A 22179-nucleotide genomic window follows, 5' to 3' on the forward strand; every position below is an offset into this window, starting at 1 on the left:
CTGTGTTCTGATTTTTGCTGGCCTGTTGAGCCCATGGGCTTTCACGTGGGGGTTACCATTCCGACCAACACCGTTACTTTCTAACCCCATCCCTACTAGGAGTAATATCAACAGTTTGGAATGTATGATTGCTATAGTTAGCACATGACAATGAACCACCACCACCAAGCACCATACTTGGCAAGAACTATCTTAATAGATCATAGCAGAGACACCTCCAGAAACAGTGCACACAAAGATAAGGCATCCTTAAGATGTACAGAGCAAGCATATCTATTGGCAGCAGATGTGTTAACAATGCAGGGCAGCAACTGGTCCATCAAAAAAAAAAAGTGTCAAAAGATTATATTCATTTTGTTTAAGGAAGGGATGGAGGGACTCCATCACACTGTCCTACCCACCCACCCACCCACAAGCAGTGGTGGCACTAAAATAAGTATTCAGGCCACAGAGCAAATGCATTGAGCATTAGCTGCTCTATTCAGATTGAACCCATCATGATGGATGCAAAGGTAGCAAACCAAAGGTAACATTTGTCTAAAGGGGAGCTGCCAGATAGGCACAGTCCCACTGAGTCACCCATTCACAGGAAATGTGACAGAAATTAGCCAGACAACTGTATTGATATTGCACATTTCTTAGCTGAAAGCAGATCTGTAAAGTATGCATAACAGCAACTGCAAGTACAGAAATGGAGGTTTCAAAGAACATGTGTGTAGCTCTGAGGGAAATGATAGAATTCTCTCCTTTGAGGACCTGACTGGAAAATATTCAGAGTTGGAGACTGTGTTTGAAATAACTATCACAGCAGACTTAAAATAAAAGGCAAGTAGGGGGGCTGACTGAAATTTTTCTATCCAACTTTTTTAAGGATAATTGGGTTTTTGATTAAATTAGTTATATTTTAGCTGTTTTACTTAAAAAGTATAGAGATTTTTCATTAGAAAACCTGAAACCATCATTTCCTCCCCCCCCCCCCCATTTTTGGGCAATATTTTAATAGTTCTTAGCACTTTTTGGCAAAAAAAGTAATTTTTCCACAAGAAAACGAATCTTTTCCCAACTAGCCCTAATACATATATCACAAACACACTTTTGTTTGAAAAGACATTCCCCATCCTATATATATATATATATATATACACACACACACATACACATACACATATACACACATATACACACACACACACACATACATACATACATATAGGCCAGTGCTAACAGTGCAGAGAAGTTCAACAGACAACTTGATATTTTGTGGAGGGGGAAGATGGACAGACAGAGGATTAAAAGACAATGGCAAAGCAGGAAGATGTGACAGGGATACCTACTGTGCCCTGTGGACCACCACAAACAGGCTGGATGCTTTGCAGGTTTATAAGTGCTAGTGTGTTGTTTATTAGGTTCTCCCCACCAGTTCATCAGTACAGCAAACAACGAGGGGCATCAACTTCCCCCTTAGCCCACTCTCTGGGAAGGGAGGGGGAAAGATTTCCTCATCCTGCATCTCCTGCCCCCTGCCAGCCTCTTTCCCTTGCACTTCCTTCCTCTCTTTTAACTGTTCCCAGATGATGGGTCGATTGTTCTCATTAGCCTGTCAGCCTCCTGCCTAATTAAGTGTTTGAGCCCCCATCTCAATTAAGTCCACTCCAGGGGTGCAAATAGCTAGTACCTTAGGGATCAGCATGCTGTGTCAGCACTAGGCTCGTGGCATTTTGTCACAGAAGGTGAGACTAAGAGAGACAGCTTTGTTGGGTGACCTCAGCTTTTCCTCCCCCCGTAATGCAGTAACATCTAACAGGTTGTAAAAACTAGAGAACGCGAATTAGTTTCTGACTGATATCACTTAGCATTGATGTCAATCCAGGTTCACATTTCAGAGGTGAACTAACTTATCAGAGCTCAAGCAATGAATATTTGCCTTGGACAATTAAAAACAAAAGAAAAAAGAAGAAATTCATAGGCTAGCAGTGTGTGATTTATATCATTCCTTCTTATGCTGGCCAAGCACACCATATACAATATTTTATGAGCAAGTGTCAAATCACAAACTATATGGCAGACATCCTTGAGGGACTGAGCCGCAGGTGGCTGCACAGATGTCATTCTCCAACACCACACCTGCAAGAAGTATAAATTGATGTGTTTAATTTTAGAATGAGGAATTGGTATGTGAACAAATATGCTTGTGACAGCAATAGGAAAAGCAGGGATCTGGGTAGTAAATGTCACCAAAATTCATGTGGTGTGTTGAGATTTACCAACATCTAAACAGCATCACTACTGTGTCAGCAAAAATGATGTTCTGCAAGGGTTTGCAGGTCACATGGCAAAGGTTCCCTTGAAACATTCAGGCACAGGAGATTTGCTCTTTGCCACTTTCAATTTGATATTTTACAGGGGTTAGGAACATAAATCAGATAGGAAAACATTATATGTTGTTTTTGACCTTGTAGCTGACTACTAGTAATCTTAAAAGCCAACAAATGTCAGGTTTCAATTTTTAGTTTACTGAATTACTGCATTGTGGAGCACAAAAATACCAATCTCCACGGGTTTTGCGGTTCTAATTCTTTCACATGCAATTACCAGGAAAAAGAGTTTTACTGTACCTGCCTGACAGTTGCTTAATATCACTGACTTTTGTATATATTGCCTTGCACATCTGATTGAAGTAATCAGGAACAGCTTTCACCCAAGCACACCTGTCACAGTTTCACAAGTACATTCTGCTCTTGATGGGGGCGCCTTCATGACTTCCAACCCTAGTTCTCTGTAGAATAGATAAGTGCTCCACAAACCAATGAAAATTGAATAGACATCATTAGGAGAAATGAAAATGATTTCACTGCAATAAATGATTACAAATCTTTTTACAGACTAATAGGATTACAAATAAAAGCCTAAGACATGAGTATATATGATTTTATTGTTATGAAAACTATTTTGCAGAAAAATCCTAGCCATCTTACAAATTAGTGTTTTGTCCTAGAATTATAATTTTAAGCAGTCATCAATTCCATGACAAAGATATAGCTATTGAATAGAAATAAAAATGATTCTGATTTAAATTAAGGACATCACAATTAGATATGTACTTTAAGTGTCAGGATGCTCTCGCAGCCAACCCAACCAATAAATTGCTATGTAATGGTGTGAAGAGGTAATTTAAAAAAAGTAATGACCCAGGAGTTTCCTAAAAAATGCAAAGGTTGAGTATGCTTGCTACGGTCCCTATAGAATGTGGGGAAAGTTATTATTCGTATAGCCCTGATGCAAAGCCCACTGAAGGCCCCATTGTATTCAGGGGCTCTGAATCAGGTCTCATCTCTCTTAAAATAATGTTTCTCAGTTACATCCATGTAACCCCACAGAAGTTTGCACTGGAGTAATAGAATGTGTCACACAATCCCAAACACAAACGCCCCTTTTTTGAAAATCTTAACATGGAGATAGACAAACCCGAAGCAGTTTGCTGTGATGCCAGTTTTGAAAACTTATAAGCCTCATTTGAGTTGAGTTCACACACATAAGCTTTATGCATAAATACATGGTGGAACCTTGTAAAGGGGCAGCCAAACTGTGCAGACCCCCTTGAGCACAGTGTGGTGCTGCAGGTGGGCTCCACCTTTATTGTCACCCCAGGTAGGGGAAATTGAATCACTTAAAAGCCCAAGGGAAAGGAGAAGCTAACACACATAACAAAATGCCACATCCTCTTTTAAGAAGGCTTCAGGGAAGGAGTAATTAAAATGAACCGTTCATAGGGTCTTCACCTCAGAACCCTAGTTCAGCTTCCAAACTTAAAGCCTACATAACAAAGCCTTTGGTTTGGCTGGTCTGCTAGGGTAAGTCTACACTGTAGCTGGTAAACAGAGTTATGCTAGCAGGCCTCCTAGCAAAGGAAGACAGACTCAGGCTAGTGGGTTCAAACTAGTAGTGTGAATGTTGTGGCTCATCCCACACCTTGGACTCTCAAGCCCACCTGACCACCTAGGCTCAAGAGCCCAAGCTGCAGCCTTAGAAGTACTATTATCTTTAACATACAAGTTTGAGCCCTGCTAGTGCAAGTCTGTCTATCCAGGCTGGGAAGCTTGCTCCCTAGAACCTGAGCGAAGCATGGCTTCTCTTCTCACCCCCTCTCTCACTCAGTTTCTTCTTGGTTACATATTCTATCTCTAGGGCAAGACAAGCAATCCTTGATTACATCCCAGTTGCAGCCTCCAGCCTGTACCTTAAATAGATAGTGCACTCTTTTTCACAAACATGCAGCCAAAGATTTGCAATACCAATATATTTACTGTGCAGGTAGGTTAACCCTAGAGTTTTTAGAATATAAATCTTTAGGTGATTGTTAGGTTCACTCTTGGTCTTGTTTAATATGCAACTTGCATCACCAGAACATTGTATAATAGTTTTAGGGTTTACTCCAAGTGTTTAGAAGACCATGTAATAGAGTTTCACACAGCAGATCAATATCTACTTACCCTTTTGAAACTGACTCCAGTGGTCCTCACTGGATAATGAAATTGGATTAGGACACTGAGGGGAGCTTCCAAAGTCAATTAACATAAAAAGAAGAACTAAAAAAATATCCTGAATGGAAGAAAAAAGCAGTTAAAAGCTCCAGCAGAGCTGAAACTCTTTGTATACATGGAAGACTACTGGAGAAAATTCAAACACTGCTTCAATCAACATGTGCCAGTAAAAAAAGGAAGACATTCAGAAGGTAGTCTTATTTTGGACAGTGGTTGGTTCTGATTCACATGATGTCTTCAACAGTTTTCAGGTAGAAAAAGCTAACTATGAAACTGTAGTACACTGTGAAGAGCACTGCACTCCATGTAAAAAAAACAAAAAACAAAACATGAAAGTTGTTTTTAAAATCAGAGAACAAAAGGAAGGTGAAACTATAGAAGAGTTTGTGACTGATCCCAGGCTGCAGACCAAACCTTGAAATTTTGGGAGCTAACAGAGTCCCTGATAAGAGATCCGATCATGACTGGAATCTGGAAAAAATAATACCTCAGAGACTCTACTGGAAGACCCAGGATTAACCCTTGATAAAGCATTTAAAATTTGCCAAGCAATGGAAGTTACCTGTCCTGAATAAAGCTTATGAAGTTTATGCTACTCTGACATGTTTATGCTACTGTAGACATGACTGAAAATCCAAGATACTGCAAGAAAAAAAAAAAACACTACCTGAGGCAGAAAGGTATGTGAAGCTCAAATCCAGAGAGTCTTGCAAAAACAGCACATGGAGCCAGACATGCTGTGGCAACCAACAAAATGTCCAGCATATTGGAAAAGATACCAGAATTGCAATGGATTACATTACTCTGCAAGAGTTCACAAGCAGCAGCAGAGCATGTGCATAGCATGGAGAAACAGTGTGACAATGGTACCACTAATTCAGATGAATTCTTCATAGGAGCAATGCATAACGTTGCAGCAGAAGATGACTGCACTATCTGAAAGCAAACGGGTTGATTACTTTTTTAGAATTGCCAGAGAAAGTCTTATAACACATTGGCTTGTGTGTCAGTGTCCAACTTAAAAGTAAATAGGCAAAATTCAGGGCTTACGCTGGTGAGCTTATTCCCACTAAAGGAATATGTGAATTAAATGTATGCGTAAATAATTTGGAAGATATACTACTACTAAATAGTAGTAGAAATAACAGGGAAAATACCACCTATTATTGGGTTAAAAGAAGATCAGTTCTTTGTCTCATCAAGAGGGTGCTGTCTTTGGAGGGCCTGGGGAACAACAATTGAGGAAGACTTTGAGGAAATAAAGAAGCTCTCAGAGTAGAGAATAGAGCTGAAAGAGCCCAGCTGTCTCCAGTTCACACCCCTAGGAAAGTTCCCTCACCCTAAAACAAAGGTTCAAAGAGGAGCTGGAGGTATTTATCGCTCTGGGAATCAGAGTGAGCAGAAGAATCAAGAGAGTGGGCACATTCAGTCTTCTTCCCCGCTCTCCCTGCAGAGCCCAAAAAGAATTACATACATACGAAGGGAACATTTTCCATTATTAAGTTTTTAGGAAGAAAGCCGATGCCAAATATTTTTTCTTACTGGATGTATCAGCAGGGTCACGGCAGGTGTCTCAGGAAAAAAACAGAGCACAAATTTGTGTACATTCAACCCCTCCTTTGGGAGACACCGTTTCTGCAGACTGTCATTTAAGTTGCATTCAGTATGACAGATATTGCAAGGGCATGTGCGTCATTTGTGTGAAGTTTATGAATCATCTGTGAATCACTGTGGGCCAGGAAGTGTATGCAATTCCCAGGGTTGTCCAGGCGAGTGGGAAGGGGGAGAAGGTTACCACAGCTTCTCTGGGAACTAAAAGTAGTGGTGGGTGCTAGTAACTGAAATAATAAACACCTACAGCGAGGTACCACCCCTGGGGTGGCTTGCAAATACTGGCTCAAACTGGATTTTCCAGAGACCAACAGACAAAGAAGGGTTTTTTTTATATAAAAAGGCTGAGTTTCAACTGACAGAGCCTTCTTTTGATTCAGACCTTCTGTCCAAGGGGGAGGAGGGGTGACAACCTTTGCAGAGGGTTGGAAAGATTTTGGCTTACTAGAGCCTCATAAGATTGATAGGTGACCTCTGGTAAGCTTTTAGCATGTGGACAGGAACTTGTTTGTTTTCTCTGGAATGCTTTGACTATAAGAAAAAGTGTCTTTTGCTTTGTGAAGACTAGCTGGAAACTGACAGACACTGTTGTAACCTCTGGAGAAAGTTGCTGGACCCTGCTCAGACCAGCTGGGGGGAAATCACCATGAAGAGGACTGCAAGTCTAAACTACTGGTTTGGTGGGAGAGAGATGGGGGTTCCTTTCCAAGACAGGTGACAACTAAGAAACCTGAGAGCTTTAAGTGGGTGTTGTTGGGAAGACTAGGAAAAGGGAGAAAAAGGTGCAGTTAAATCTAAAACTGTGACATTCAGCATGCGAGGTGTTTCACAGGAAACTATGCCATCAAAGTTTTGTTGTAGGGTTAACATACATGATGACATTTTGTTTTGGGGAAAAATAGGACTTAAAAGAGCACGACTTAAGAACATAAGAACGGCTATATTGGGTCAGACCAAAGGTCATTCTAGCCCAGTATCCTGTCTTGTGACATTGGCCAGTGTCAGGTGCCCCAGAGGGAATGAACAGAACAGGTAATCATCAAGTGATCCATCCCCTGTTGCCCATTCCCAGCTTCTGGCAAACAAAGGCTAGGGACACCATACCTGCCCACCCCAGCTAATAGCCATTAATGGACCTATCCTCCATGAATTTATCTAGTTCTTTTTTGAACCCCGTTATAGTCTTGGCCTTCACAACATCCTCTGGCAAGGAGTTCCACAGGTTGACTGTGCGTTGTAGAAAAATGAATACAACTCCACAAGGGAAAAAAAGGTGGCAATTACAAAAGTGACAAATATAGAGAGAGAGAGAGAGAGAGAGAGAGAGAGCGCGCTCTACTCTTGATACTACCTTTCACAACCATACTCTTGGCCATGGCTGTTATTTCAAACAATTAGACAGCAAATTACATTTATTTCCCATAAGGGACTGTTCTCTCAGAGATGCAGGCTTGGAAAACAGACCAAAAAAAAAATCAGTTTCCATGTGCTCTACAATTTATTTTCAGACTTTGTTTGCTCAATTGTAGTCTAAACAGTTAAACTCCCCCAAGAACTGCTAATGCTTTCTATCGTTTTCTTGTCTCTCTCCCTGGATTTTACATAATTTAACGAACATCTGAGGCTTAGGCAGCTATGAACCTGAATTGTAGGATCTCCAGAATGGAAGAGACTGGGATCGCTGCCAGCTGTCTAAAGAGCAGCAGAGAGTACACACTGACAGCAAAGTCAGCCACGTGCCAATCTGCTTGGTTCAAAAGAAGTCTGGTTGCAGACAGAGTGAAGGAGCCACGCTTTAGTTACGCCAAGCATTAAGATGATTAGACTGCTTGTATAGCAAATAAAGAGACGAAGAGCATATCAGTGAATAGTCAACTCGCCTGACAACTTAGTCACTTTGGGCCAAATTTTAATCATGCTTCAGGGATTGACATGAGGCTAAATGTATTTATGTTTGTGAAGTGCTCTGGCACAGTGGGGATGAGTGCCGCAGAAAAGCCTTTAAATAATAAAATAAATCCTGAAGTTGTTACTCAGAGACAAGGTTGGCAGACAACTCTACTGTTCACTCAAGCAAAACCCCCATTCAAGTAAGAAATCTAAGTACTGCAGATTTATCTACTATTGATTTATACCATTTAACTCCTCAAAAATGGAGGAAACCCAGGTGTACTTTAATTTGCAAGTTGTCCGCAACCCAACGGAAGGCAATAGGACAACTTGCAAATTAAAGTACAGTAGTACTCAGTGCAAGTTAGAGTGACAGAATCTTGCCCGTGAAATAGAGCAGATCGCTGCCATTATGTCTTTAATAGGGAGGTGAAGCCCACACAGACTACACATCTCAGCACGCAGTACTCTGATTTGATCTAAGTGGCCCCGAACAGCCATGTCTGCAAACACCATCACTCCCTACGAAAGTGGAGGGTAGTGCTGAGCCTCATTAAGAGCTCAGTAGGCTGTATTTGACTTGCAGTCTGCACTTTGACCACCACTGCGCTTGGCTGACGCTTGGCTTCCCATTTAAGTTGTTCAGATTTATGGAAATCTCATTGCATTATGTTGTGCAGCATGAGGTGACTGATGTGCTTCTGCATCATAGTCGCTGGACAAAAAACCCAGAAAAGTGGTTTGCTGAAAACTGTTCAACAGAAACAAATGCATTATAAAAACATGGTATTAAAAAAAAAATAGTAAAAGCTTCCTGTTGACACATTCAGCATCTTGTCTTTAATGTCATGGGTATTCTAATATTTCTGCATGTCAGTCAGCAAGTCTTGATTAGAAATTCTGCCCAAACTTTCTTGACCCACTGCAGTCCTATTGGCTCTTTAAGGTTAAGTTTATTTTTGTGACCTGTATGCAAAATAATTGAATTGGATGGAGAACTACCCCCACACTAAAAACGGCCTGGCTATTAAAATCCACAGAGCATTTTCCTCCTGATTTACTGGGCTGATTACTGTTAAATTGGCAATTTTCAGCAATAGATACCTGTTTACTGTAGAGTTAGCAGTATGTTTATCTATTCTTTCGAAATAAAAAAAATTGCCTCTTCATGAAGTCAAAGATAAACTGTTTATACAGTCTCCTCAGGCTTCCCACAGCATCTCCTGCTGGTGGGGGAAATGATGCAGCAATTGATGCTACCTTCTGTTGAGTGGGGGCGCTATAGGGAAAGGAACAGGAGAAGACGGGAGCGCATTTGGACTTTGTCTGCAGAGGAGTAGTGATGTAGCAAGCTAGAGAAGGCACCAAAGTCACTAACGCACTATGAGGAAGTTTTATTGCAGCTGCAACTACTCTCCACATTCTTATATGGTGCCTAGTCTCTGTGCTAGTGTTTCATGAATCAGAGAAAGCCTTCTAAGATGCTGCCTTGTGCAAGATACGTCTTAAACTAAATTAAAGCCAGCATTGGGGCAGCATAAGATACTATCCTACTTCAGGAGCAACCTGAAGCCAAGAGTCCACCAGTGATGATAGAGTGAAGGGGAGCTTAAACTTTTTGGATAGTCTTAAATTCATTTTCATTTAAAATGCCAGTTTAGATTATTTAAAAAAACAAAACCAAACCAAGAGGATTCTGGAAGTTAACAATGGAATTATATTTAATTTAGTTATTCATATGGGAACCTTTTTGTAATTTGGCTCTTAGCTGCTATCACAGCTGTTCTCTCTTTATATTTCTTGCCTTGTGTTTCAAAAGGGTAGTTTACAGGTGGGCATCTCTTTTGAAATATGGTATATTTGTATATATACACATCAAGAGTCTGGTTTGTAGTATCAACGCAGCTAAGTGATTGGGTCCCTTTTAGTTAAGGCATCGGACTTTGACTTAAGATACATGGGTTCAATTCCTGGTTCTGCATCAACTTCCTGTGTGACCTTGGGCACAGTCACACAACCTCTGTGGACCTCAGTTCCCCATATGTAAAGTGGAGATAGGAAAAAGAATGGTCTCCCATCCTCTCGGACTTGTCTATTTAGATTGGAAGCTCTTTAGAGTAAAGATGGTTTGTTAATAAGGGTATGTACAAACCCAAACAAAATGGTTTCACCCTGATTACGTTTGGGGCATTTATGCAATACTGTAATATAAAAATATAAATTAATAACTGTGCCCAGATACCCAGATGCCTGCTCAAATCTCCTACAGTACATATGCATAGTTAGATATGCACACGCCTGTAGTGGTGTTCAGTAAATCACTCTGTTCCCAAAGTGCTTGATAGAGATTCTCTTTGTTCAGGGATGCACTTCCAATTGTTTTGATATACCAGAAGTTGGGCTTCTGCATCACCCCTCCCCCAGACTTCCTGTCCAGGAAGGTAATCAGCTTAGACACCAGTATCCGCTATTGTGCGTGTAACCTGGGGATTTTCACATGCGGTAGTAAAAGAACAAAGTAGCACCACGCACATGTAGAAATGTGAACCTAAGTATTTGGCCTAAACATTCCTAATCAAATGAGCTAAATCAAAGATGACATTTAACTTCAGTGTTCAGTAGAGTATGTAGGATTTGTAAATAAGGTTTAGGAAATTAAAACCTACACACCATAGAGCATCCCAAGCTTTTGCTAACTGCTGCTGCCAGTAATTATAGACCTCTTTTAGCCTGGATGCACAACAGCATGACAAATTGAAAACAAAACCAAAACAAGTCTACTGTATTCTGACTAGCCACCAGAGAGATTTGGATACATAAATTATTTTTAAGTGTTATTACAGCAGGAAAGGGGAGAGTTACCTATTGTAATTAATTTCTAAACGACAGTGTGTTATTTGATTCTCTCCACCTCCCCACACCTTCTCTTTGCTAACCTGTGCATTTTTAGGCATAGAAATGACACTTTGTCTCAAGTAATACTGTATCACAGTTTACTTTGATGCTCACAGTAGCTCATTAATGTTCCTTTGCATACACGACCATGACATCACCAAGACAAAAGTCAGAGACACTAACCTGTAACTCATAAAAGATTCAGCACTTACTATAATCTGCATGAGAACTTCCTGTAAGTAGAACTCATGCAATGTAGATTTTTAATGAAGGGTTTCCCAGCATTTTGCTGTGACAGAAAATGAAGTAGTGTAACCTCCTGTATAATTCTTAGCTCCTATGTAATTGCTCATTCATAAACAGACACACTGATGTATGAAAATGATTTTATATGCCCAGCTTCTATGTTTTTCATAGCATTCCAACTAAGCCTCTGCATTAATTTCCCATTTCAACATTTTATTTCTGTCTTGAGCCATAAAAATATAATTGTTACAACTGAAGCTTCAGCTCTTCTGTTTCCCAAAGGCCCATTCTTTTTACACAGCCACATACACCATCCTGCTTATTGGCCTTCATTTTCTATCATCAAATGTTAATGCTACTTGAAGAAAACTTCAAGTTAGGTTATTGCCAATGAATAATGAAGATGTCTCCTAGAAGAATTGACTGCCTAGAATAACAACATTGCTTTTTTATTGGACTCCATGTCCCACAGTTGAGCTATTGGATTTGCCAACTATTCAAAGATTAGATTATATTCTTCACACCTGCATTGGTTTATTTGTGTTAATTTCTACACTTACTTAATAAGAGGAATTGAAGTAGACATGAACTAATGTGAATTATTCTTAGGACAGTAAGTCATCCTAGTTCAGATATATCCAAAATGTTTCAGCACCCTGATCCATGACAACAAGCAGCCAGATAAAGATAACTCCTTTATTTAAATAATAACTTTGTAAAAGCAATCACAGGTTAAATAAGTTAGTGCTAACATGTGGCTATGCAGCACTACAATAGCTAGTCATTCTGATTTCAAGTAGAAACCTGGGGTGAAATTCTGACAGCCGAAGACAGTGGGAATTTTGCCCATTGACTTCAACAGGGTCAGGACTTCACCTGAGATTTTGTAATAGACATAAGGTTAGATCTTCAGATGGTATAAATCTGCATAACTCTGTTGACGTCAATAGCCCTTAAGAGCCTCAGATTATCCCTGGGATTCTGTGTATACTGCATGTCTTGTGAAGAGGAGACATCAGAGCTATGGGGAAGAAAAGAAAGGCATTTGATAGATCTTTCATAAAATACTTCATGATTTCAAAGTCAAAGTACTGATGACATATTCTTCTAAAGAAACAGAGCTATGAGGTCTTATGTTCATGTTAAGCAATGGCCTCCATATATTTCAAGATGATCAAAATCCTTTTACCAAATCAAAGAGAAACAAAGGGACAGATAAAAAACACAGAAAAGGACAACTGAGAAAGGAAGGGAATGTATTCACAAAAGGAATAGATGTGGGTTTGTGATCCCACTTGACAAATGGTGTATAAAGTTTTTTGAATGATGGGGCAGCAACTCTGAGATAAAGCTGTAAAATGTATGGTCTATGTTGTAATATCAACTTGACTGACTGATGCAAGGTCTGAAAATGATTGTCAATTCAGGGGAAGTTTGGATAAAAAGTACAGCAAAGTTAATGATCTGTGAAAGTGATTGATGATGTAAGATTTTTTTTTTTAAAAGAGGTACAGGAAACAATCAATACCCTACCAAATTCAGTTTACTAGGCTTATGCCTCAATTAGATAAAGGCACCAAGAGCTGAGTTCAGACATAATAAAAAATAAGGGTGGCGCTTTTGTCAGAATGATTTGTTACAGTACAGCTGTATAAAAAAATGATTAAAGCTCTTTGAGTTGGTTAACAATGATTTTGAAAGCTTTTCATTTTTATTTGAGTGCTTGCTGAAATCCCATGGTGCACTTCCTGTAATTGCCCACTGTATTTGCATATTGACTAATAAAAGCAAAGCCTATAAAAACAGATATATCTGGATTTCTTTTGTTTTAACCCCATTATGTTTCTGTAATAGGCAGTTCTTGCGCTACCAATGCATCTATAATTACTACAAAATTGGATAATTTGTCTAACTAAGAGTCATACACTAACTTCATAACTGGATGTAGCTTCAGTAAATACTGTGGCATTACACCAAGGACAAATCTGGCACTCTCTCTGTATTAGGGTGCACAATTTTCATTTATTTAACTGATAAAACAAGTAACTGAAGGCACTGCTTTTCTAATATTGTCCCCCACCCTTCAGCCCCTTCCTTCTGAACTGCCTGGAATGCTCAGATCTCCTTTTATGTAACTATTATCCTCATATGCTACATATTAATGAGATATACATCTAAAAAGGTTTGTTTCAGATAAGATTAAAAGTGTTTTGATACTTAATAAAAAAATCTATTAGCCTTCCTTGTCCTCTCATCCACAAACCTTATTTTCCACATGCCATTTTCTCCTTCACACCCTCTCACCCACTATCTCAGCTAGATCCTTCTACCTTCCCTGGCCTATCTTGCTATGTCTTTGTCACTCAATTACCACTCCCTCACCCTTGAGTCACCCTAATCCCAAAGATGCTCTCTACCCCATCTCATTCTCTGCATTGTGATATCCCAGAAGGCATTAGGAGTCCAAGCTTGAGCACTCACTCTCTTAGGCTCTGGCCAATTTATCTAATTGACTTTCACATGATCCAGGTCTTCTCTAGACCAAATGGTGCCACAAACAGTATTCTTTTCTTCTGACCCCAAAGAAAGGTTTACAGCACATAAGGTTTGAAGAGAGTAGCTGGCCCAGTAAAGGTTGCTGAAATTTTAAGAGGGAGTTCAGTAAAGACATGAAATTTCTTAGGGAAATGGAGGATACTTATATCAGCTATGTCATATTTAGGAACATAGTAACTGCACTAATGGATCTGAACAGTGATCCATTTAGTCCAGCATCTGCCATACATAGAGGCTAGTAACAGGTGTTTAGAAGAAAGTGCAGGAAACACTGATGTAAGCAGTTATGGGATAACTTGCTCCAAGGGTGTGTTTCTTCTTAATCCCTAATAGATAGACTTGTGTATGCCCTGAAACATGAGGGTTTATATTCCTTCTAAATTCTTGGTTATATTGCCTATTTAGTATTCTAAATAATTTAGAAGTTCAGGCTCAGTTTGGTTTTGCATTTGGAATTTGAGAATTTTTCCTCAAATTGGTTCACTCATTGTCAGTAGATTTCCATAATAGGCATCTCCCTAGCATCCTGAATAAATCCAGTTACATCTCACATAATAGTCATAATCTGAGACATTTATACATAGACACCTGATCTATTATCCTTGTCCTTTTGTTGCAAAATTGTTGACCCGTCAGAATCAAGTCATCACTATTTTCCACTTCTAAACCCTGCTATGATGTCTATATTGGATGTGCATCACTCTAGGGCACATCTGTTCTCTAAAATATGAGCCCTGGGCCCAAATTTAGCCCTGCAGTGAATGGGCACAAATCCATAGAAGTAATTGCTATCCATTAGACAATGCTGTTAGAGACAAGTCAATGGAATTTCAACAACTTCCCCAATAGTGAATTTTACCACCTTTATAGCCTATTTTTTTTAAACTATCAGCCACTTTTAACTTCCTCTTCGGTTTTTAGCTCTCTGGGATTCCACCACCCTTTCCTCACAATTTCTTTACAAATCCTCTCTTCTTTTTCCATCTAACATTGAATAATAGTTTAATCACCTTTAGATACTTTACTTCTCCCCGCCCCTTGTAAAAATTGTTAAGTTCAATTTACAAGTCCTTAATGTTATAAATATCCTTCTCTTTCAACTGTTCATTGCTTAAGTAAGATACACACAACTCCTTTTCCTGCTGAATTTTAGGACCTTTATGTTTATTTTAAACCAACCCAATAGGATGAACAAATGCGAAAAGTAAATCTTTTGCTTAGCAAGGCTATGAAAAAGCCAGAAAAGCACAGAAAGACTAAACAAACACAGTTCATTACAAATGCAGTCTAGGGATGAAGATTGAACTAATTATAATCCCAACTCAATTAAGGAAAGCTAATCAGCAGATGTATTTTCCTTGTTAAGAATAAACAAGACATCTCTCCCAGCATAGTAGTTTTCCTTCCGAACCTCTTTCCCCTACACTCCCTGTCTGTGGATATGAAATAAACCATACATGGACTCTGTCAGTAGCAAAATTAGTGCTTCCAGAAAGAATGGACCTTAACTTGTTTTTCCTTCTCTCTTTGAAACTACTTGGTCACAAACAGGTACCCGAGGATCATGACAACACTACCCTTCCCATGTTAGTAAACAGGAGGTGGGATCCAGCTAAATCAATGGGTGTTCTGAGTGTGGAGTGGATGAGAACCACTAATCTAGGTATATGTATAGAAATACTCTGAATTGCTATATTGCTCACTTCATCGGATGCATTCAGTGGAAAATACAGTGGGGAGATTTATATACATAGAGAACACCCATTGTTTCATGTTCTCTATGTATATAAATCTCCCCACTGTATTTTCCACTGAATGCATCCGATGAAGTGAGCTGTAGCTCACGAAAGCTTATGCTCAAATAAATTTGTTAGTCTCTAAGGTGCCACAAGTACTCCTTTTCTTTTTGCTTTATTTGTAGTTGTCAGCTTCACTTTCAGGTTGCAGGTTCTGCAGTGTTTGGGTTCAAACACTACAGGGAGATGTTTACTCCTTTGAAAATTAAATGTAAATAGATATTGGAAACATTTCTATTGGGATTAGGTTGGTCTTAGATTTTATTAATGTTTCTTTTTACAAAATGCATATTTAACATTTTAACTTGACGATGTCTCTTTAAAGGAGAAGTGTGCTAGTTCTTTTTCAGACCAGCACTCTGAATTTATGTAAGACAGAAAGTGCTGTTCAGTGTGAATATCATGCTAAGTTGATACTAAAGATCAGTGGAGGGTGAGGAAAAGGGTATTTCCCCCCCTCCCCCCGGCAACTTTTAATCTGAATCAGTGACAGGACAAGTACTGGGAAAGTGGGGGCGGGGAGTTAATATACATTTGCCCTTTTTTCTCCCCTAAAATTTCATTTCAGCTCCCTTAACTCTTTTGAACAAGCCCAAGATTAGTAAATCACCTATTATTTATTACAGAGGCCCCAACTGACATCACAGCACTAGTGTGTTAAGTGCTCCAGACAGATCATATGAAGAGCTTACCATATACAGAGGCAAGACAATACCTGGAAAGAGGAAATATTGGTATTCCATTTTTAGACAGGGAACTGAAATACAGAAAGGAGGTAACTAACCCAGGATCCCGTGGTAAATCTGTGGCCAAGCTGGAAGTTGAGCCAGATGTCCCAAGTCTTGGACCCGTGCCTTTGCCACAAGACCATCCTTCCTCTCTTTTTGAGGTTATGCATTTTGATAAGGTAATAGAGGATACACTCTTCACACTTTCTCAATTAAACACTGAGGAGCAAACAAGGGGATGGGGATAACACTACTGCAGGCTCCCTGCTACCCTCCCGCCCCCAACACACATTCTACAGTAGCCTCTCTACTCCATGGTTGCGGAAGGGATGTGCAAACTAGGTTTTCAGGTGGTAGGGGTGGGAAAACAGCCTCTATGGCTCAGATTTTTAAAGGATTGGAAAGTGAATGGGACTGACGCTATGAAGGGCCAAAGTCACTTTTGAAAGGGAGACAGACTTAGGCCCATATTTTTAGAGGTATTTAGGCATTGTTCCATACAATGTTGCAAGACCTATCTCTACAGCAGGGGTGGGCAAACTACAGCCAGCCAGCTGTTTTAAGCCAGCCCTCGAGCTCCCGCTGGGAAACGGGGTCTGGGGCTTGCCCTGTTCCGGTGCTCCAGCCAGGGAGCAGGGTCAGGGGCTGCTCCTGGAAGCAGCGGCTGCTTCTGGAAGCAGCGGCATGGCCCCGCTCCGGCTCCTATGCGCTCCAATGGCCCCCTCCGGTGCTCCAATGGGAGCTGCAGGGGCAGTGCCTGCAGATGGGGCAGTGTTCAGAGCCACCTGGCCGCGCCTCCACGTAGGAGCTGGAGAAGAGATATGCTGCTGCTTCCAGGAGCCGCTTGAGGTAAGCGCTGCCTGGAGCCTGCACCCCTGAGCCTCTCCCCATGCCCCAACCCCTTGCCCCAGCCCTGATCCCCCTCCGAACCTCTCAGTCCCAGCCCAGAGCACCCTTGTACAGCCCAAACTCCTCATCCCCAGCCCCACCCCAGAGCCCGCACCCCCAGCCGGAGCCCTCTCCCTCCCCACCCCACTCTCCACCCCAACCCAGAGCCCCATCCCGCACCCTGAACTCCTCATTTCTGGCTGTACCACAGAGCTCTCACCCCCAACCAGAGCCCTCACCCCCTCCCGCACCCCAACCCCAATTTTGTGAGCATTCATGGCCCAACATACAATTTCTAGCCCTCAACAGGAACTTCATGGCAACCTTCTGTATATTTTATTAACTTCCTCTTTACTTCCTAGTTCTAGGCAGATTAATACAACTGCATCTGGTAATATATGAGATGGTAGTGGCAGTTCTAGCACAATATTCTAAGCAGCCTTCCCTCCGTAGGGAGCAGAGTGCTCAGAGAAAGACATACTTACAGATTCAGGTATTTTCAAACTCAGATATGTGATTCCATCTGCAAACATTAAAAAGAAAGATCTCCATCTCGCAGAGTGGCAGACAGATCAGATGTCTGCAGTGAAGAGCTTTTTCTACCACTCACAGTCAAGTTACAAAGCCCTCAATTCTTACGTAGGTTATCTTAGCTCCTGCAGTTCTCTAAATCTTACTTAGCAGGGGGCCCTGCAAACCTAGAGCTGGTTCTACTTTTAAGGTTAAGCAAGTGATTCATTTTACACTTAACACATTGGGTAAAGTTTTCAGAAGCACCTAGGTAACCAATTAACTTTCAATATTCAGAAAGATTGCTCTGTTGGTGTTTGTACCAGCTTTGTTAAATAGCTTATTCTAGGAGTTCATAGTTCCTCCTTATTAAAAAGGTTAAAACTGCTAGCAACTTCAATTCTAAGAAAAAAATAAATGTACTGTAATATTTCTGGGTGCTTGCTCTGAGCAGTAGCCACTTTCCAGGCTAATGAACTCTCATTAACATGTCCTTGTTTGCAAATGAAGGCCTCACTTTGCAAGCAAGCGCTGCAGCATTTTGCTAAGACTTGCAAACATTCCACCTACTGGTCATAATTTATTTATATCAGTGCTTAATATATAGGATTTGACATCTCTTTAGCTGAGAATAAGAAGGAACTAGTGGAAAGAGGGTGTACAATAACAGCAAAAATCTTGGAGTCTATGAAAGCGTGAATAGGAAACTACAGGCCCCTGCAGCAAAGGCACTTCCTGTGTCGCCAAACCAAGGTTACTGGACAGAAGAACTCAAATTTAGGGTCTGCTCCTTCTCCCTTTGAATTCAGTGGTAAAACACTTGTAATCTTGTGATACAAAATAGTATCAGATTTTGGGGTTTGCAGGAGTAATCAGTGACAGGGAGTCAGATGTTTTCCTGCTGTAATTATTTTATTTATGAAATATATACATGTCCAGGTTCCACAAATAGAGGTGGTAACAAACAGCACTTGGGCACCTCTCTTTTGCTCCTTATTCCACCTTTAAGGAAGTGGAGCTATAATTGTTCCCCCTTCCTTCTTTCAGCATCAGCATCCTTAGAGTGAGGGGAGACCCAAGGATCCTCCCCTCATCAGGGAGCAGCCCAGGAACTAGGATCCCTGACATCCTCTGACCCTAGCAGCAGCAAGGGGAGCCTGGATACCTTTACCTTGAGGTCACCCCCTGTAATTGCCCCAAACCCTTCTAAGATAGGGTAAGGGAAGGTGTAGGGGGCAGTAACAGAGCTCCTTTCTGGAGTTGGACAGAGAAAGAATTCCATTTTGCAGAGGACTTTGAAATTTGGTTGTGTTCTGATTTGGAATGAAAGCCAACTGTGACAAAGGAAACAGAGCCCTGGCTTCAGGGCAGTGCACCTGGCAGGCTGCCCCAGAACCACACACCCTGGAAATCCAGGCTGCTGAGGAGCCAAGAGGCTCCCGAGGAGCCAAGGGGCTCCCAGACTCTCACCCACCAAATGGGCTTCTGAGGAGGTGGGCAGGTGAGCTGGCAGAAAATCAAACAGGATTCTGACAAGAATCGACCTGGCAGCCAGGGCTCTGTTGGAACTTTGTCCAAATCTAAGCATTGAAGCAGCATTTCTCAGTTTCAATTAATCAGCCAATTCCAACTGGGAAATGTTTTGTTGTAATTTTTCAAATCAGCTTCATTCCTTTTCTGCTGCAACAGTTCTGGCTCAGGGGATCAGAGCTAGTACCCCAGCTACTAGGGTAGGTTTAGATAAGAGGCTCTGCACTACTTCTTTCCCACTGCTTATAAGGGAACAAGGGAACCTGTCCCCAAAGTTGTCCCAGGACCTACGATACCAGCCCAGCTTCTCGGACAGCTGAAGCTGCAGCAGCAACAGGAATGCAGCTCCTATCCCTGCTTCTGAGGTTGCAGCCAAAGTAAGCTTGAGAGTTGCACTCCCCACAGTTGCCAGATCCCCCGTTCCCCTCCCCACTTCCATGGCCATTGGGATGTTTTAGGGCAGACAGGTGGCAGTTGAGGTGCTGGTAACCACATTCCTGACAGCTCTGTAGCCCTCATTTCTGCTCTCTTCCTGTCCCTAAATTCATTCCTCCTGCTGACTGCCATCTCTTGTCCTCTCTTAGGTATGAGGGGTCAGGGAGAGGAGCAATCTGATAGATGAAGGGATGTGAGGACGTCAAGCCGTCCTCTGCTACAGTAGGCATGAGCTATGTGTTTGGGCTCGATCAGCACAATAGTTTGAATCCCAAGTGGGCGCAAGAAACAGGACAGGTAAATTTTATGGAGATGACCTATTTCCCTGGGTCCTGTATCTCTTTAACAAATGACTCCAAATTTGTACCACTATCCCTAATCTGGACCCTGTTCAGGCACACCAGTTTGCAAGACACCATTTCAGGGGAACTGTACCTGTAGCCCCCCCACTCTGTGGTCCACTCCAGGAGTGCCCAATCAGGTCCCAGGAGTCTAGCTCTCACCAATCTCAAGGTTACTGAACATAATGTTAAACAAGATTTAGCACACAGTGTTGGCAAGTTTGGGAGTGTGCTTTAATCTACTCCCATTTCAGACTGGGATAGAGCAAAGTGCACTAATGAACTATTAGCATATTAGCAGGGTCCACATGGACAGTTAATGCATGTCATGACAGGCTAATGAAGAGTAGGTTCACACCCCAGCAAGCTGCAAGCTAAATGTTTGTGTAGACAAGTCCTTAGGTATCATGTGTTCTGTCACAATAAACCAAGCAATTTTTCAGTGTAGGTAAAGCCTCTGCCTCGCTTGATTTCCACCCAAAAACCATAAGTTTGCCCTTCATAACCTAGGATCATCAAAACTTGGACTGGGTTTCCTGAGATAGTTACACACTGCAGTAAACTTCTCAAGAAACCTGGCTTAACTTTCAAGTTTGTGCTCTGTGATAAACAACCTCTTGGTGACAGAATATATCACTCTTGTCTGTCCGTAGGGAACACAGAAGTCATTCTTTGGCACAGCTTATAGGTAGAAACCCAATAGACCTGTGACCAGCACAAAGGTTATCACAAATCCCCTGATTTATTCTCCTCCTTGTAAGAGAATAGAGATAGTGTGTCCTTCAAAAGTGCCAGCCAATATTTTCTCTATTATACTTCTAATTGTGTGCAGATTAGATAAAGCCAATAAGGTGGAGTTTTTTTGTTTTTTTTTTTTAAGTGTACAAACAGAAAATGGAAGAAGCTAGATCTTTAAAGAGATCACTTTTCCCTGTGGAACTGGGCTGCTGGCTGTTTTCTTCTTTAGTTACAGAAAGGGAAAAAAGAAATTAAGTTATTGTCCAGGAAGAGATCTACTGTAGTTCTATTTCTGGCCCACCTCCCAGACATTACACTAGTCCATTTTTAAGCTAAACGTTGTTCCATGCTGACATTGCTCTTGCAAGCTATGGGCCAGATCTTAACTATTGAATATCTGCATAGCTCTCTTGTCTTCAATGACACTCTGTTAATTCACAGAAGCAAAGAGTCAGTTTCTCAATAAATGTGTCATCTTCCTGTTTCTTGAGTGAGTACTTTTGGGTGGCTGGGGGGCAACTTTACTGCTTTTCTAGAAGAAAAGCCTCCTTTCTGCTATATTCCATGCATCCTCTCATCCTACCTTTAAATTCCTACTCAAAACTCTTTCTACAGCTAATTGTCATTTGGATATTTCCTTAAAACTCCTTTCAGAAAAATCCACAGACTTGAATCACTAAAAATGCATTTCCTGGCCTCAAAACAATGGCAAACCCTGTGCTCATTGACTTAATTAGTGTCTAGGCTTCATGCTGGCTCTCAGCACAGGGGTCAATTTGAATCCATTGGGAAAGGGGTCTGTGACACCAGATAGCATGTCACAAATCTACTTGTAATTTATGCTGTGCCACAAGCTAGCAGTAGCATGAAACCTCTGGAAAGCCAATATATGATGTGCCTCATATTCTACTTCCATACATACCACAAAATGCCTTTTTCTCCTTCCCTTTGGAACTGACACAAGGCAGGGCTCCCTCACCCTGCACTCCTTGTTGCAGAGTCCTCACACACCCCCATGGCAAATTCAACACTATGTGCTTCAATTACAACATGCTATACAATTGTTTGCTCCCCCCCCCATAAAGCTTTTACCTTTTCCCCAGATGCTTGGGAGATTTCCCCTCTGTGAGATCCCAGGTTTCTCCAGCCTTTTCTCCCAGCTCTTCCCTCCTGCTGAATCACTTGTTAATAGGTTAATTACCTGGTGCTTAATCAATTCTGTGGTCAATTTGGCCCATGTGGAGGCACTTAGGAAGTGCGTAGAGTGGTGAGACAGCAGCTACAGCAGTGCCACTGTCAGGTACACAGTGTAGCCACTCTCTGTTGGCAGAAGAGAGCTTTCCTGACCACAGAATAAAACCACCTCCAAAGAGGGCTGGTAGCTTTGTTGGCAGGAGAGCGTCTCCCACTGACAAGGCGCTGTCCACACTGGCACTTTTCATTGGTAAAACTTTTGTCGGTCAGGGCTGTGTTT

General features: G+C 41.4%; 1 long non-coding RNA gene across 2 annotated transcripts in view; it reads right to left on the reverse strand.

Annotated features, from left to right (window-relative positions):
• LOC122464506 overlaps nt 1–21944 on the reverse strand; it is a 58064-nt gene extending 36120 nt beyond the window's left edge. Inside the window, exons 1-3 of one of the 2 annotated variants that reach the window (XR_006288599.1) lie at nt 21798–21944; nt 17637–17674; nt 2616–2794 (exon numbers count right to left, since the gene is read on the reverse strand). This is a non-coding gene — a long non-coding RNA (uncharacterized LOC122464506). The remainder of the gene's footprint in view (nt 1–2615; nt 2795–17636; nt 17675–21797) is intronic. The other variant, XR_006288600.1, reaches the window with a different exon arrangement.
• Between the last annotated feature and the right edge of the window lie 235 nt (nt 21945–22179).

This window comes from Chelonia mydas, chromosome 2, assembly GCF_015237465.2.
Source record: "Chelonia mydas isolate rCheMyd1 chromosome 2, rCheMyd1.pri.v2, whole genome shotgun sequence".
NCBI classification, from domain to species: domain Eukaryota; kingdom Metazoa; phylum Chordata; order Testudines; family Cheloniidae; genus Chelonia; species Chelonia mydas.